Source organism: Polypterus senegalus, chromosome 4 (assembly GCF_016835505.1).
Source record: "Polypterus senegalus isolate Bchr_013 chromosome 4, ASM1683550v1, whole genome shotgun sequence".
NCBI lineage: Eukaryota > Metazoa > Chordata > Cladistia > Polypteriformes > Polypteridae > Polypterus > Polypterus senegalus.
The window spans coordinates 172,583,004-172,598,661 of record NC_053157.1 but is presented as its reverse complement, the minus strand read 5'-3'; positions in this window follow the sequence as shown (position 1 = coordinate 172,598,661).

Here is a 15,658-nt window from a genome sequence, read left to right as displayed (position 1 = left end):
CTACTTATTTGAGTCAGCCTTTTCCCACATGAAGATTATTAACTCCAAATACTGTAGTGACCATAAATGTATTGAATTGTTATTGTGCCATAAAGGTTATTTAGTTATGCAAGTTACGACAACATATATTTTATGTATAAAGCATACGCAGTATATATATATATATATATATATATATGTATACAGTATATATATATACAGTAATCCCTCCTCAATGAAAATCCGCGAAGTAGAAACCATATGTTTGTGTAGTTATTTTTATATATTTTAAGCCCTTATAAACTCTCCCACACTGTTAACATTATTAGAGCTCTCTAGACATGAAATAACACCCTTTAGTCAAAAGTTTAAACTGTGCTCCATGACAAGACAGAGATGACAGTTCTTTCTCACAATTAAAAGAATGCAAATATATCTTTTCTTCAAAGGAGTGTCTGCATCAGGAGCAGAGAATTTAAGAGAGAGAGCGAGCGCTCGCAAAGAAAAGCAAACAATCAAAAAATCAATACGTGTGCTTTTAAGTTTCAATAAAGCGGCATTTTTCAGAGGAGCGTCAGTATCTTCTAAGCAAACAGCCTCTGTGCAAACAGCCCCTCTGCTCAAATCTCCTCCATCAGGCGCAGAGAACGTCAGAGAGAGAGAGCGAGATTAAAGCAAACAATCAAAAAATCAATGTGTGCTTTTAAATATGCCGAGCACCGCAATAAAGCGGCATTTTTTAGAGGAGCGTCAGTATCTTTTAAGCAAACAGCCTCTGTGCAAACAGCACCTCTGCTCACACCCCCTCCATCCGGCGCAGAGTATGTCAGAGAGGGTGAGATAGAGGCAGAGACAAGCAAACAATCAAGCACAGCGCGGGAAGCATATCTTATAGCATTGAGGAGTTTTAGTTAATATGTAATACATGCTCTGATTGGGTAGCTTCTAAGCCATCCGCCAGTAGCGTCCCTTGTATGAAATCAACTGGGCAAACAAACTGAGGAAGCATGTACCATAAATTAAAAGACGCATTGTCCACAGAAATCCGCGAACCAGAGAAAAATCTGTGATATATGTTTAGACATGCTTACATTTAAAATCCGCGATAGAGTGAAGCCACGAAAGTCGAAGCGCGATATAGCGAGGGATCACTGTATTATATATATATATATATATATATATATATATATATATATATATATATATATATACACAGTGCATCCGGAAAGTATTCACAGCGCATCACTTTTTCCACATTTTGTTATGTTACACCCTTATTCCAAAATGGATTAAATTCATTTTTTTCCTCAGAATTCTACACACAACACCCCATAATGACAACATGAAAAAAGTTTACTTGAGGTTTTTGCAAATTTATTAAAAATAAAAAAACTGAGAAATCACATGTACATAAGTAAAATTGAGCTCAAAATTGAGCTCAGGTGCATCCTGTTTCCCAGGATCATCCTTGAGATGTTTCTGCAGCTTAATCAGTGTCCACCTGTGGTAAATTCAGTTGATTGGACATGATTTGGAAAGGCACACACTTGTCTATAATAGATGCCACAGTTGACAGATCATGTCAGAGCACAAACCAAGCATGGAGTCAAAGGAATTGTCTGTAGACCTCAGAGACAGGATTGTCTCGAGGCACAAATCTGGGGAAGGTTACAGAAAAATTTCTGCTGCTTTGAAGGTCCTAATTAGCACAGTGGCCTCCATCACCGTAAGTGGAAGAAGTTCAAAACCACCAGGACTCTTCCTAGAGCTGGCCGGCCATCTAAACTGAGCGATCAGGGGAGAAGGGCCTTAGTCAGGGAGGTGACCAAGAACCTGATGGTCACTCTGTCAGAGCTCTAGAGGTCTGTGGAGAGAGGAGAACCTTCCAGAAGGACAACCATCTCTGCAGCAATCCACCAATCAGGCCTGTATGGTAGAGTGGCCAGACGGAAGCCACTCCTTAGTAAAAGGCACATGGCAGCCCACCTGGAGTTTGTCAAAAGGCACCTGAAGGACTCTCAGACCATGAGAAACAAAATTCTCTGGTCTGATGAGACAAAGATTGAACTCATTGGTGTGAATGCCAGGCGTCAGGTTTGGAGGAAACCAGCCACCGCTCATCACCAATACCATAACTACAGTGATGCATGGTGGTGAGCATCATGCTGTGGGGATGTTTTTCAGTGGCAGGAAGAGGGAGACTAGTCAGGATAAAGGGAAAGATGACTGCAGCAATGTACAGTGACATCCTAGATGAAAACCTGCTCCAGAGCGCTCTTGACCTCAGACTGGGGCGACAGTTCATCTTTCAGCAGAACAATGACCCTAAGCACACAGCCAAGATATCAAAGGAGTGGCTTCATCACAACTCTGTGAATGTCCTTGAGTGGCCCAGCCAGAACCCAGACTTGAATCTGATTTAACAACTCTGGAGAGATCTTAAAATGGCTGTGCACCGACGCTTCCCTTCCAACCTGATGGAGTTTGAGAGGTGCTACAAAGAGCAATGGGTGAAACTGGCCAACTGGCTTGTAGCATCATATTCAAAAAGACTTGAGGCTGTAATTGCTGCCAAAGGTGCATCGAGCAAAGGCTGTGAATACTTATGTACATGTGATTTCTCAGTTTTTTTATATTTTTAATAAATTTGCAAAAACCTCAAGTAAACTTTTTTCATGTTGTCATTATGGGGTGTTGTGTGTATAATTCTGAGGGAAAAAATGAATTTAATCCATTCTGGAATAAGGCTGCAACATAACAAAATGTGGAAACAGTGATGCGCTGTGAATACTTTCCGGATGCACTGTGTATATGTGTGTATATATATATATATATATATATATATATATATACATATACACATTTTTAATGTAGGTAGATCATTTCGACCTGGTCATTTTAAAAGTAGCTTGCAAGCCGAAAAAGTGTGGGCACCCCTGCCATAGTTGGTAGCAAGACTTGAAAATGTACACACATCTTTTTCAGCTTTTAGGAAGGGAGAAGATAAGTGCCACATCTAGCACAAAGCATTTCACTTGGGACCTGAACAAGTGCAGTGTCATCGGCTATACCGCAAGGGGAAAGCAAAAAGAAATAAGAGGATTGGCATGGGCCTGGCCAACCCACATAACCTTAATACTCAGAAAATACTTGTAATATATAGGCATAATATATTTTGTCATGAGGTTTTGCCTCTTTCCTTTGATAAATAAGATAGGATGTGTGTTAATGAACAAGGCTGAAAATCATTGGGCTACAACATATTGGGGTTTTAGTTAACTGTGTTAAAGGGTTTAAATGTGATCACTGAATAGAGGTAAAGCCTGCTTGAATTTAATGATGAAAGCTTGTTCAACAGTAGCTTATTTTTATAATGAGACTGAAATCTGGCTTGTCTTCTTTTCTGCCGTCATTCCATTTTTACTTGCACATTTCGGTGCCAAATATCTGCATTTGGTATGGTTTTCAGTATAACCTTTTGTTTGTTTCAGGTTCCAATAAAATCCTGTTGTTTTAATAATGATCCTTCATGTCAGGGAGCTGTCCAGCAGGTATGCTGCCTGCAGCCAAGTTAGCTGACATCCTGGCTAATTAGATGTTAACTCTGATCTCTTGTGCGCTTTCTACATGTTATGAGAAAAAAACACACCTGCTCAAGGTCAAATTAGGCAACTATTGCAATTATACAATGAAAAGAGTTGATAAAAAATTATTTTCTATTTCCCACCTTAATACTATAACCTACATAATGAATTGCTTAAAAACTTTAAGCACAATCTTGTACTGTTCAAAGGAAGCTGTAAATTATTAAATATAAAATCCTTCATAGGTTGGACTAGTCCTACATGAATTACACTAGGTGTGATTCAATTAACAGATAATCTAATTATCCAAATAATTCAGAATCTATTGTAGAATGATAGTGCTTCATTCACTTTGCAGTTTGTAAGAATATCACAGTAAGTTACATTGGAAAAAAAAAAAAACAGAACTGAAATACAAAATGTTGTGTGCCATTGCAAACATGTTGTCTTCATTTTCCTGATAGTTTTATTAATTTTTAATTAATCAGGTAGTCATTTTGGGTTAATTGTTTTGGGACATACTGCCTAATTGAGTATGTTAAACATTAATCTTTGTATTTTTGCAGAAAAGTATTAACTGTCATTCTTTTCGAAATGCATAGACACATTTTTTAATAGGTAGACTTTAAGATTTATTGTTTTACGCAAATTAGACCAAGTACATGAGAAAATGAACAGTAAGATTTAAGCAGTTAATGTAACTTACAAAAATGTTGTTAGTAAAGTAGGCAGAATTGGCTGGAAATGTCCAATTGATGTAATCTAGGAGAAGCGGTTAATGAACATTTAATTAGGTTGTTGATATAGAAATGAATGTCTAATGCTATTCTTTAGAAAAGCCAGATTGCCAGCCTAGCTTTTTGTGTGTTACAGTTAGGCAGGCATTTTGACATTACACTTTTCATAAACTGCAGCATACTGCATTATTTGTTACAACAATAGATTAAATGAATGGTTCAAACCACAAGATTGTTGATTCATATCTAATCTCTGACTCATTGTGCAACGTGATCAAGTTGTGTAACCTGCCAGTTGGTTGTCAGAATTGTTAGGCGATATGCATTTTCAATGAGGGACTGTTTCTATTGTTTTTTTGTGGAGTAGAAGTAATCAGTATTGAAAGTTCAAAGGTGGTTAAAATGTATACAGAGACAATGATTCTGATAAAGAAAAACACCATTGGTGGTTGGGAAAATGTATGCAAATAATAACAATGTGCCGGAAAGTGGAGGGTTCCCACTGGCACAACTGGAGGATACATGCTCTTGTTTCTCACAGACACAAGGCTGTTGAAGTTGACAGTGTTTATATTTTTCTAAAATGTGTCCTACAAAATAGTATAAAATATCCATAGCTGGGATATAAACTGAAAAATCCTAGGTTTGAAAATAATTAATAAGTGCCTGTGAGTGCAGGATTCACAGTGGCAAAAGAAGGGGATGCATTCTCTTTTTCTCACAGACATAAAGCTGTTGAAGTTGACAGTGGTTAAATTGTTCTATAATGTGTTTTACTAAATAGTACTAAGTATCAATAACTGAGATGTAGACCGGGAAATACTGAAAAAAATCCTAGGTCTCAATGTAGTCAGAAATAACAAATACTGGCTGGGATTGGCTCCAGCAGACCCCCCGTGACCCTGTGTTCGGATTCAGCATATTGGAAAATAGATGGATGGATGTATATACTCTCAGATAAGTCAAGAATTTTAGGATCCAAAAAATTGTGTTCATCTTATCCAAGGGCCAGAGCTAAATGTTATTCACTTCGAGCAAATGAAAAGGCCCCAAAATCCCTAGACAGAAAATAATGAAGACAAGAGGTACTGTACACTTTATAGAATTCAATCTAAAGCACAATTGTCTCACTGTTACTCATTTACCAAATATATAGATAGCAAAAGTGTTATCATTCATCATTTTTCCAGCTTTTTCTAATAACTGAATTAATCCAACTGTCAGCAAACATATAAAATACCTAATCAGAGGCTCGACAGTATTTGTAAAGAATATCTAATCACAATGCAGTCTTGACAGCAGAGCACAAGGTGTATCTATATATATAAATCACTAAGGGCACGCAAGAAGCATGCAAGACAGAGAGCCCCGCCCACCAACTGTAAGACCATGGGATACCATGGGATACGCACGACAGGGCCAGGCCTGTCATTGTTCTTTTCGGTTCCGGCTGCTTTTCTATATATATATAATCGACCAAGTCGTCCGAACATAGGGTATGCACGACAGAGCCCCGACCGCCCACTCTAACCCTCCTCCCGTGTCATGGGGAACACACGACAGAGCCCCGTCCGCCAACTCTTACCCTCCTCCCGCGTCCACCCTCGCTCTCGAGGCATGCGCACTGCTTGCTCATGTGCCCACCCCCAAAACGTCACCAAGCACATCCTCACTTGCTTTGGTCTGTGCTACAGTCTACATGCAGCTGTGAGCCAGGTTGACTGTTCATTTGCCTACCATGGCCACTGCCTCAAATGTATTTCATGAAAACAATACTTCTTTCAATGTTATACAAATTCATGCATCAGGTAACTGTTTGTTTCTATCAGTCAGATATTTCTGGAAAAATGTCATCAACAAAACTGTTGCTCTTGAACTTTGCAACATGGCTGTAACCTTTGTTTGCCAAAATTGCGATAACTTCGGCGACGTGCTGTCCGTTGTTCTTAGTCACGGAAGCATAGTCATACAGTCTGCTCAACAATACGCTGACTACATGAATACTTCCGGAGTTTACGGTGGCGAGGATGAAATTGTGGCGATGTCCCAAATGCTCCATTCACATGCATCTCCTCGAGTTTACAATGTCTCTCCATATCCCTGCTCTTTAGCGGTCCTTTGGATCAAGGGCTTTATGAAGTTCTCTTGCCTCTCAAAAACACACGTGATAACCTTCTGGTGCCATCTATTGACAGTGTCAGTATGTGCACACAAAGTTCACAAACACGTGATCGCCACACTGATGTGACGTCACCTTCCCACTATCCTCTTACTGAAAAACATTTACAAAAGCATTATACACCAGAATTTCAATGCAACATTTGCTCCAAAGCCTTCACATTCCAGAAATCTCAAAGCACATTTAAACACACACTCCACTGAACAAACACATTCCATACAGGACTTTCAATGCACCATTTGTTCCAAAACCTTCCGACTGCAGAGATATCTCAACACACTTTTAAACAAACACTCCACTGAACGAATGATGCAATGTGAACATTGCCAGCAGTGCTTCAAAACAACACACGCTCTCAAGAAGGACTTACAAGCTCATTCCACTCACACCTTCAGTTGTACATTTTGTAACGGGGACTTCATGGCTGAGATGGATCTCCTCAGCCATGTGCAAATCCATTCAACACAAACATTTGTCTGCAGCCACGCTGATGTGACGTCATCTTCCCACTATCCTCTTACTGAAAAACATTTATAAACGCATTTCACACCAGAATTTCAATGCAACATTTCCTCAAAAACCTTCACACTCCAGAAATATCTCAAAGCAGATTTAAACACACACTCCACTGAACAAATGCATTCCACACAGGTCTTTCAATGCACAATTTGTTCGAAAACATTCCGACTGCAGAGATATTTCAATGCACATTTAAAATCACACTCCACTGAACAACTGTGTCTTTCAGGAAGTGTTCACACATCAATAAATAATTAGGTTGGCTAGAACTGTATATTACATGTTGTGAGAGATCTCAGATTTGGAGGGAACCCCAAAGATATCTCCATAACATTCCAAAGTAATACCGAATGAAAGATATTAGTGGCATTGTTCAATGTGCACTTTCCGAATATTGCTGCCAAGCTATTTCTTAATTAGAAACACCAAATCTTCATCTTTCTACTGAAGATTGGGGGTTGAAGTGGACTGTTACACACTGCTATGGCATACCAGCTTTTTTCCATTTTTCCTTTTGTAACACTACCCAATGTACTAAGTCCTGCTCATAGTTGTGTATGTTACTATGCAATTTTGTCCACAAATCTCCTACTCCTAAAAGCATACTACAACTGCACTTAAGTGTTAGTTTTGGTCTGCTGCTAATCTGTAGCTCTGGGGCACACTGCAACAGCACTAAAATATTAGAGACTCAATGGACTCAATTTCTTGGAAAAGAAATTTATTAGACAACTTTGGAATGAAAATGGAAGGGTGCATGTATACTTTATTATGTAAAAGCGATACTGACAAAATAGTTGCTTGGTTTTAGTAACAGTACTGCAATCGTACTTAAAGTATGACACAGTATTAAAGTGATTGTTTCGCAGGTAAAGGAAAGGAAAGGAAACTGTGAGCCAGAGAATGCAGTTTAACAAGAAAAGAGCAGTTTATTTGGGTGGAAGATTCAAAAGCAAGGATGCTGCATGGGAGAACTGATTCTAATGAAATAACATATTGACCTTTGTACTGTCTTCCCCATTGTTCTGGCCATGGGAAATGTCTTTACTGAGCTGCTAGTTCTCATTCCAAAAACTTTTATTACATAGCAGATGAAACTGAGGCTCTTTCCCTGTCTACTCTTAGCAGTCACCTCTTTCGGCCCTTTCTCTGTTTCAGAAGGCACTGCTTACTCTTTTGGTGAAACAACATGTGACATGAGAGTACCACTTTCCTGGTTCAAGTTTTAGAAATTGTGGATAAGCGGCTGCTTACATTGCATGATGGAGTCACCAGTTATATCTGTGCTCAAACTGTATGAGCATGTTACATCCAATTTTCAATGCTGCAACGTGAGTGCTCAGACTATACATGCACATAGGCCCCGATGGACAGTTTTACCCATTCAACAAAACATGATTGCCACAGGCTTATCAAAATGTCATCAAAGAAAAGAGCTGCATTCCTAACTCTTGTTGTTGCCTGAAAGTACAAAGAAAAGAAAAAGACGTAACTGGGCATGCAGATAGCTGAGGCACAGACAAGGTGTTCTGTGTATTTTACAAAAAGAAATTAGAGGTACATAGTCTGTAATTTACAGTTGCATGTGTTTATATTGAGTTCTTACTGTAAAGGTTTGTAGAGATGCTTTTGTCATTGGTGATTTAGTTGAATGTGTTGCTATATGATAATTAGATTTTTTGAAAATGTGAAAATGAACATGACAACAGCAAGTCCCAATATATAACACACTGTGATTGATGTACATTGAAATTTTATAGCAACATCAGAAAATCACATTGTGAGACTGCCCACACTACAAGGCAGCCAACTGAAATTTCTGACATGACAGAAATAACTCTAATCCAAACTCATAGTGCATGTGAAATAACAGCTGATATAACCGAAATTCAGACTCAGAAAATCGGTAGGTGTCTGCAAATCAGGCTTAAAATACTGCCAAAAATACAGAGCATTAGTGGTTTGCATGAGACTCTCTTTTCTGCTTGGCTATGTGATTGTGTGCTGTAATGGAACAGCATACCATGAAAAGGCTGTTTGGCTTACACTCAATGCTGCTGCAATAAACACTGTCTCACATTGACCCTAAATTGAACCCTCAGCACAAGCAGGATTAAATGCATTTATATATATATTATTTTTTATAACTTTTATGCAATTCTTTGCATTCTTTACGTAAAATAGAATTCTGTTTAGCTTCACATAAAACCTGGCATAGCTTGAATTACTTTAGACATTTTGTACTTAAATTTTCTAACTTTTTAGTAACTTTCCAAAGTCCATAGGATAAATTAATATATTTCGTATCTGCTGTATGTCTATATAATATATGTCTGTATGTCTAATTAGAGTGGCTAAAGTAGAATGGAGAGTTCACTTGATGCATTCCAACAGATCCCCATGTTGATGAGCAGCCCCTCAGTCATGGGAGTGTTCACCATGAGTACTGGGAGCACAGATAACCACGCAGAGACATGACCTGATTGGCTGATAGTCTTCCATATACAGTGCAGTCAAAAAGGCTTACTGCATTATTACATTATAAAAACGTTAGCAGATTTTCATCCAAAATTATAATATTAGGTAAAATAGGGCCATAAATAAACATGAAACAAAATTGTAATGGATACAGTATATATTTTTTAAAGAAGATTATGTAATAAAAGGTTTGGTAACTTCAAGCAAAGGTTTCCTTGTTTGATCAATGTTTTATAGTACCATTGAGGAATTATGGCCCACTCTCCTTGTAGAGCTATTTTAACACAGGAACAATTGTGGATTTCAAGAAACAGTTGCTACATTTAAATTTGACTATAACATTTTTATGATCTTTGTGAAAGGTCTAAGTCATTCCCAAACTATACATGTATCTTTGTTGTGCAATTCTGAATTAGACTTGCAAGGACTCTCTCCCTCTAAGAAATCTCACTTTTGCACATTGCTTAACGGTGCTGCAATTCCATAATGGAGCATCCATGTTCATTTGATCTTGGATTCTACTAGACTAACAGTCGATCACTATGTTGTGTGTGTTCAAACTACCTATAAGTCATTGTGAAAGTGTTGTATTACATTAGCTTCTATCTATTGAATTTACTATGTAATTTTCAAATTGCCTTTACTTTTTCGTTATTCCTTGTATATTTAAACTATGTCTGGATAGTTTCATATTACAATGTCTCTACAATTTGTGTAAAGGTGTACATACATATTTTTATTCTAAAACTCACTTAATCCAATTCAGGGTTGCAGGCTGACAGAAGCTATTGTGACAACACTTAGTGCAAAATAGAAAACGGCCCAGAAGATGGCCATATTTCATATTTCATTGCAGACTCACTCACAGACACATCCACACTTGCACAATTTTGTATGGGCAGTTAACTTAGTCTACATGTCTTCATGGATATATGAGGAAAATCCCACAAACACCCACACACTCTATAAGAATAATAAGTGGACATAGAATTTGAACCCAGGATACCACACCCACTAAACCCAAATAAGTTATATAATCCAGACCACTTACATTTTTTAACTCTAAACTTAAAATACTCATGTTTACATCTTACTTGGAGAAATGCAATGTATTTTACAAATAAGCATTACTATATAGTGTTACATTGACAAAGCCACCACAAATACTGTACAGAAAAATGATTAGTGCTGAGCATTATTAGGGAAAATTAAAGTTAATTAGTTATTCCAAAGTATTCAAGAATGTTAAATTGTGTTTTAGTTATCTTTCTTTTTTTAAGTTGTTTATTAAAAGCATATTCCTGGATGAGAAGTACAGCACAGAACTGTGACTTTTTCTATTTTTATTTTACTTAAATGTTTGATCTCTGTAAAAGCAGCAAGTTTTAAATACAGAAAGAGGTAGTATGAGTACTTACAGCAGACAAAAGGCTATACAAGGAAAAATGTAAACTCTAAAATAGTTAGTCTAGCAAGATTAAAGATCTGGGGCCTCATGTTCATAAAATTCAAAATAAAATATGGCATACAGACAAACACTGGAAATTTGTGTATGTACAAAACATTTCAGATGCACAAAACTGTGCGTAAGCATAGTTCCACAAACTTTCCCTTTATAAATCCCAATCAATGTGAATTTTAACGCACATGCACAGTCCCACCCCAACTCCTCCCCTAATAGAGCATATTTAAATATATAGATCAACTAGCAAAATACCCGCGCTTCGCTGAGGCGAAGTACTGCCTTAAAATTTTTATTAAGAAGAAAATTAAACCTTTTTAAACTGAGGGAAAATATACCAATAATTATTTGTTATGGATCTCTTTGTATACAACATTGTGAGTTCGGCCCTCCGGTTGTAATATGACCAAGCTGTGCGCTGAGCTTACTCTTGAGCATGCAACGTACAGTTGGCCATGTGAACAGTAATCTTGTTTCAAATCTCACAGCTTGGATTGCTGCTATCATAATCGGTTTGAGTTTCATGGTTTGTTTCAATTATGACAGTATTTGTAGGACTTGTGTTGAAGAGTCATTCGGCATCTGTCAAGCGTTGTAAGCATACAACAGGTTTCATCGATAACTTCACATACAGCTTTTGAGAGTTTAAACATTCATAAACATCAAATTGTCCACTACTGAAATGGTCACCTGTGAATCTAAGATGTTTAAGAGGCATTGGCGGTTGTCGAAAGTTGTAAAATATTTGGCCATTTCGGTACACTTGAAAGCGACAACCGAACAATTCAGCGGCAGCCATCAACTCACATGCAGATCCATAGGTGAAGGGCTTAAGCATTTCACTTTTATAGTGCTCCTGTGTAGTATAATTATCTCCTGTACCGTCACCAGTCCACAACTTGAACCTGTCCCAGTCATTAAATACATAAGACACAATGTTCCTCCGGATATCAAGAGTAAGCCTGATACGGCCGTGCAATATGTAACAAAGAGAATGGAAAAGGCAGGTGCCATCTCCGGGCAAGGAAATCACTGTAATTGACAGTTCTTTGATCGATGGTGATCACCTTGATAGACATGTTAATGGGGGTATGGTTGGAATGATAAAGGAAATGGGTACCTGAACAATGTAAAGTAAGTCTAAAATACCTACACAATAACTATAATCGTAATAAATGAACAATAAAACAGCAGAGAAGCGGTGGATTAAATTAAAAGACTGTAGTTATCAGCAGGGAGACGTGAATCCCGTGGAGTAGCAAGGAAGGGAATGTAGAGACTGGAGAGACGGACGGCCTTATATAGGCAGGCAGCCAACGACGTGGGAGGTGTTGGGATGGGGGACCCAATGCCACCTCACACGGTGACCGAGATGCAGGCTATGGACGTATATATGTACGTAAATAGGATTCAGTTAGCGTTGGGAACCCGCGTACCAAATTTCTTGAAGATGAGCAAATAAGTAACAAAGTCCATTGAAATGTTCAATATGGCGGCCGACAGTGGCATCATACCACCGAAATAAGTACATACATTGGTTTCGGTTAGCGCAGGGTAGCCGCCTACCAAATTTCATGAAGATGGGGCCATAAATAAGAAAGTTCAACGTGGCAGACTTTGTCGACCGTTATGACCGTTATTTGTAGAATTTCGAAATGAAATCTGCTTAACTTTTGTAAGTAAGCTGTAAGGAATGAGCCTGCCAAATTTCAGCCTTCTACCTACACGGGAAGTTGGAGAATTAGTGATGAGTGAGTGAGTGAGTGAGTGAGTGAGTGAGTCAGTGAGGGCTTTGCCTTTTATTAGTATAGATATAAATAGCCCCTTTCATTTCGGATAGGCAATACCACTGTTTTTGAAATCGATACAAGTTTTTTATGTGTCAGATTTACGATACCAATACTGAGTATTTTTTAAAAAGCATAGGAATTTGTTTACAAATGATGATAATATTTTAGAATGGCTAATATTAATGGGCTAATCTGTATTTAACTTAACTAATGCCACAGGTCACAATAACAAATTTATTACAAAATATATATTAATAGAATGAACATGTCATGTCATATTCTAACCCGCTTACTCAGGTCCAGTACTATGGGAGGGTGCCAAAGCTTATCCCAGCTGCCATAGGGTGCAAGGCTGAAGCAAACCCTGGACAGGGCGCCCATCCATTGCAGGGTGAACAAACCAAACACATATTACGGCCAATTCAGCTTTGCCAGTTCACTTAACTTGCATGTCTTTGGACTGTGGGAGGAAACTTACGCAGCCACAGAGACAACATGCAAGCTCCACACAGGGAGGATCCGGGTCGCAAAGAATGAACATACAAACATAATAAAGATAATATGAACTTTTATGTTTTCATAAAGATTTGGTTATTTGTTTAATACATTTAAAACATGGAATCACTTCAAGAATTTACTTAAACTGATCCTCTTAGAACACTAACATTTACAAATAATATTCCCACATTTGCATTTTCTTTTATATTCTGCTTTTCTGTTATATTGAGAAAGATTTTGTCATATTAGCTTAATCCTATTTTGCATCTGTGGGTGCAAGGCAGGAACAATTCCTGGACAGAGCGAGAGCCCATCACAGTGTGAACACACACACATACCAGGGGCCTTTAGACTGTGGGAGGAAACGGGAGCACAATACAATTTTAACAATACAAAATTAAGCAGAAAATTATATTTTATTACACTAGATGCTGTAACTAAGGCAATGAAAGTACTTTTAAATCCGCTAAACTTGCAAAATAATTAATATTTTTATTAAAATTTACTCTGGCACTTATTTTTCCGAAAGAAAAACTATAGTTAAAGTTTTCATTTTCAAATTAGACATAGCTATTAACTATTTTTGCATAGTGTTAAGACTTTTATACATTGTTACTTATGTATATTGGTTACACTGTACCCGTTATTTTAATTAGAAGAAAAAACAAAACAGACAGTGACAAAATGCTCTGACAGTTATGCTTCACTATTATGTGTCCTCCATTATTCTAACAATGGGCTTTATATTTCCTAAGTATTAATGAGTGGTAAATGTTAAAATGTTAAACTCAACTAAAGTTTTCAGTAAACTTTTCTGTTGAACAGCATGTGTGCTTTTAAATTTTTAAAGGGGCTGTTTGTTTTGCCACTGATCTGCTGATTCTTCTTACAAATATTGCATTGGGCGCGTGTATTCTTTTCCATCTGTAAAAAGTAGCAGCATGCAATGGTATGCTTTCAGTCTGCCATTGGCATAAGTCTGCGCTTGTGCAAGGGGTGTAGGTTTATGGCACTCTGGTGTCACGTCGTGTCTGCTCATTTTAGTACGTGAGCATGGAAAGTGTGTCAATACTATGACTCTACAAGAACCTTGCTACTGTATCTTACAGAAAAAAGTAGTAATCGATATCTTTGAATGGTGCTTGATACCAAATGAGTACAGTTTGAGTATCATATTATCGATTACTGTGGTATCGATGTGGCCATCCCTACCTTTCATTCAATGTTTTATTAAAAGGCAATGCCAAAAGCACATGGAAAAAAGAAGAATTTCAGCCAATACGAAGTGGAGGCAAGGAAAACATACCATTTTTTGACTTAAGTAGTGGTATTACCAATAAAAATAAATTGATGGAGTGATAAAGCATGGTGGAGACACTTTGAGAGTTCAAGTTCAGAAAGTCGCACAGTGCCCGAAATGAAAAGAAGTGGTCAGATATCAAAGTCGATGTGAAAAGGTAAGTCGCATCTGTTTATTTTGTTTCAGACAGTATTACAGAAGCTGATCCCCGTGCCGCGTTCATGACTTCAGAAGGTGATGATGCTGCTGTGCCCAGCATATCTTCACGTACTGGCTGCACACTCAGCTCTGCCACAGAAACTGCTGGGCAACCATCTGGCCGTGATGGACACTGTTCTGGAGTCACAAAATGCAATAGTGGATGCTGTTAGAGATGTGGCCAATGAACTAAGAAATATAAGGGCTGTGCTGTGTGATGTTAACCACATATTAAATGAACTGGTTAAAAATAAATGCTTCATCTCATTACCTGTTTTCTATATTCTGCTAATTACATTCAAACAAAGTTGTAATGCTGTCTAATTTGGCTTATCATTTGAAGGGTCCTGGTCAGGTTTATCATCTCTTCAGGTACAGGCAAGTCACGATTGTGTGCCACATTAGGCGGCACGCTACATGCTTGCATAGTATAACACAGTTTCTGTGGACTATAGAGCAGTACATTCATAGAGTAGAAATGCTTTCCATTTGCATAAGCAAATTCATTCTCTGAAGGCACCCTTATAGTGTAGCATTGGAGCAGAGTGCCTCAACGGATAAATTCTTTGCTATTTACATGGCTCTTTGAGGTGACTCACTATCCCTAAAAGGACTCTTACCTTTTGCTGCGCTAGTTGGAATAAGCACCGTTTTTATAGGCTTTCCTATTCTCCTGCTATAAATAATTTAATGGTGATTTTTTTTTTTTTTTGGTGATTCTTCCCTGGTAACTTGTCCAGTGCCGCTGCAATAGCAATGTACATGCAGTTGACTGCTCCAATTACATTTGGAAAACCAGATGTTGCTGCGGATTGTGCATTGATATTTGCCAGTTCAACCACAATTTAAGGAAATCTTTAGATGATTAGTGGATAATACCATCACATACATCTAGCATGGTGCGACTCAGTGATGGTTGTGAAATACCCAGTCA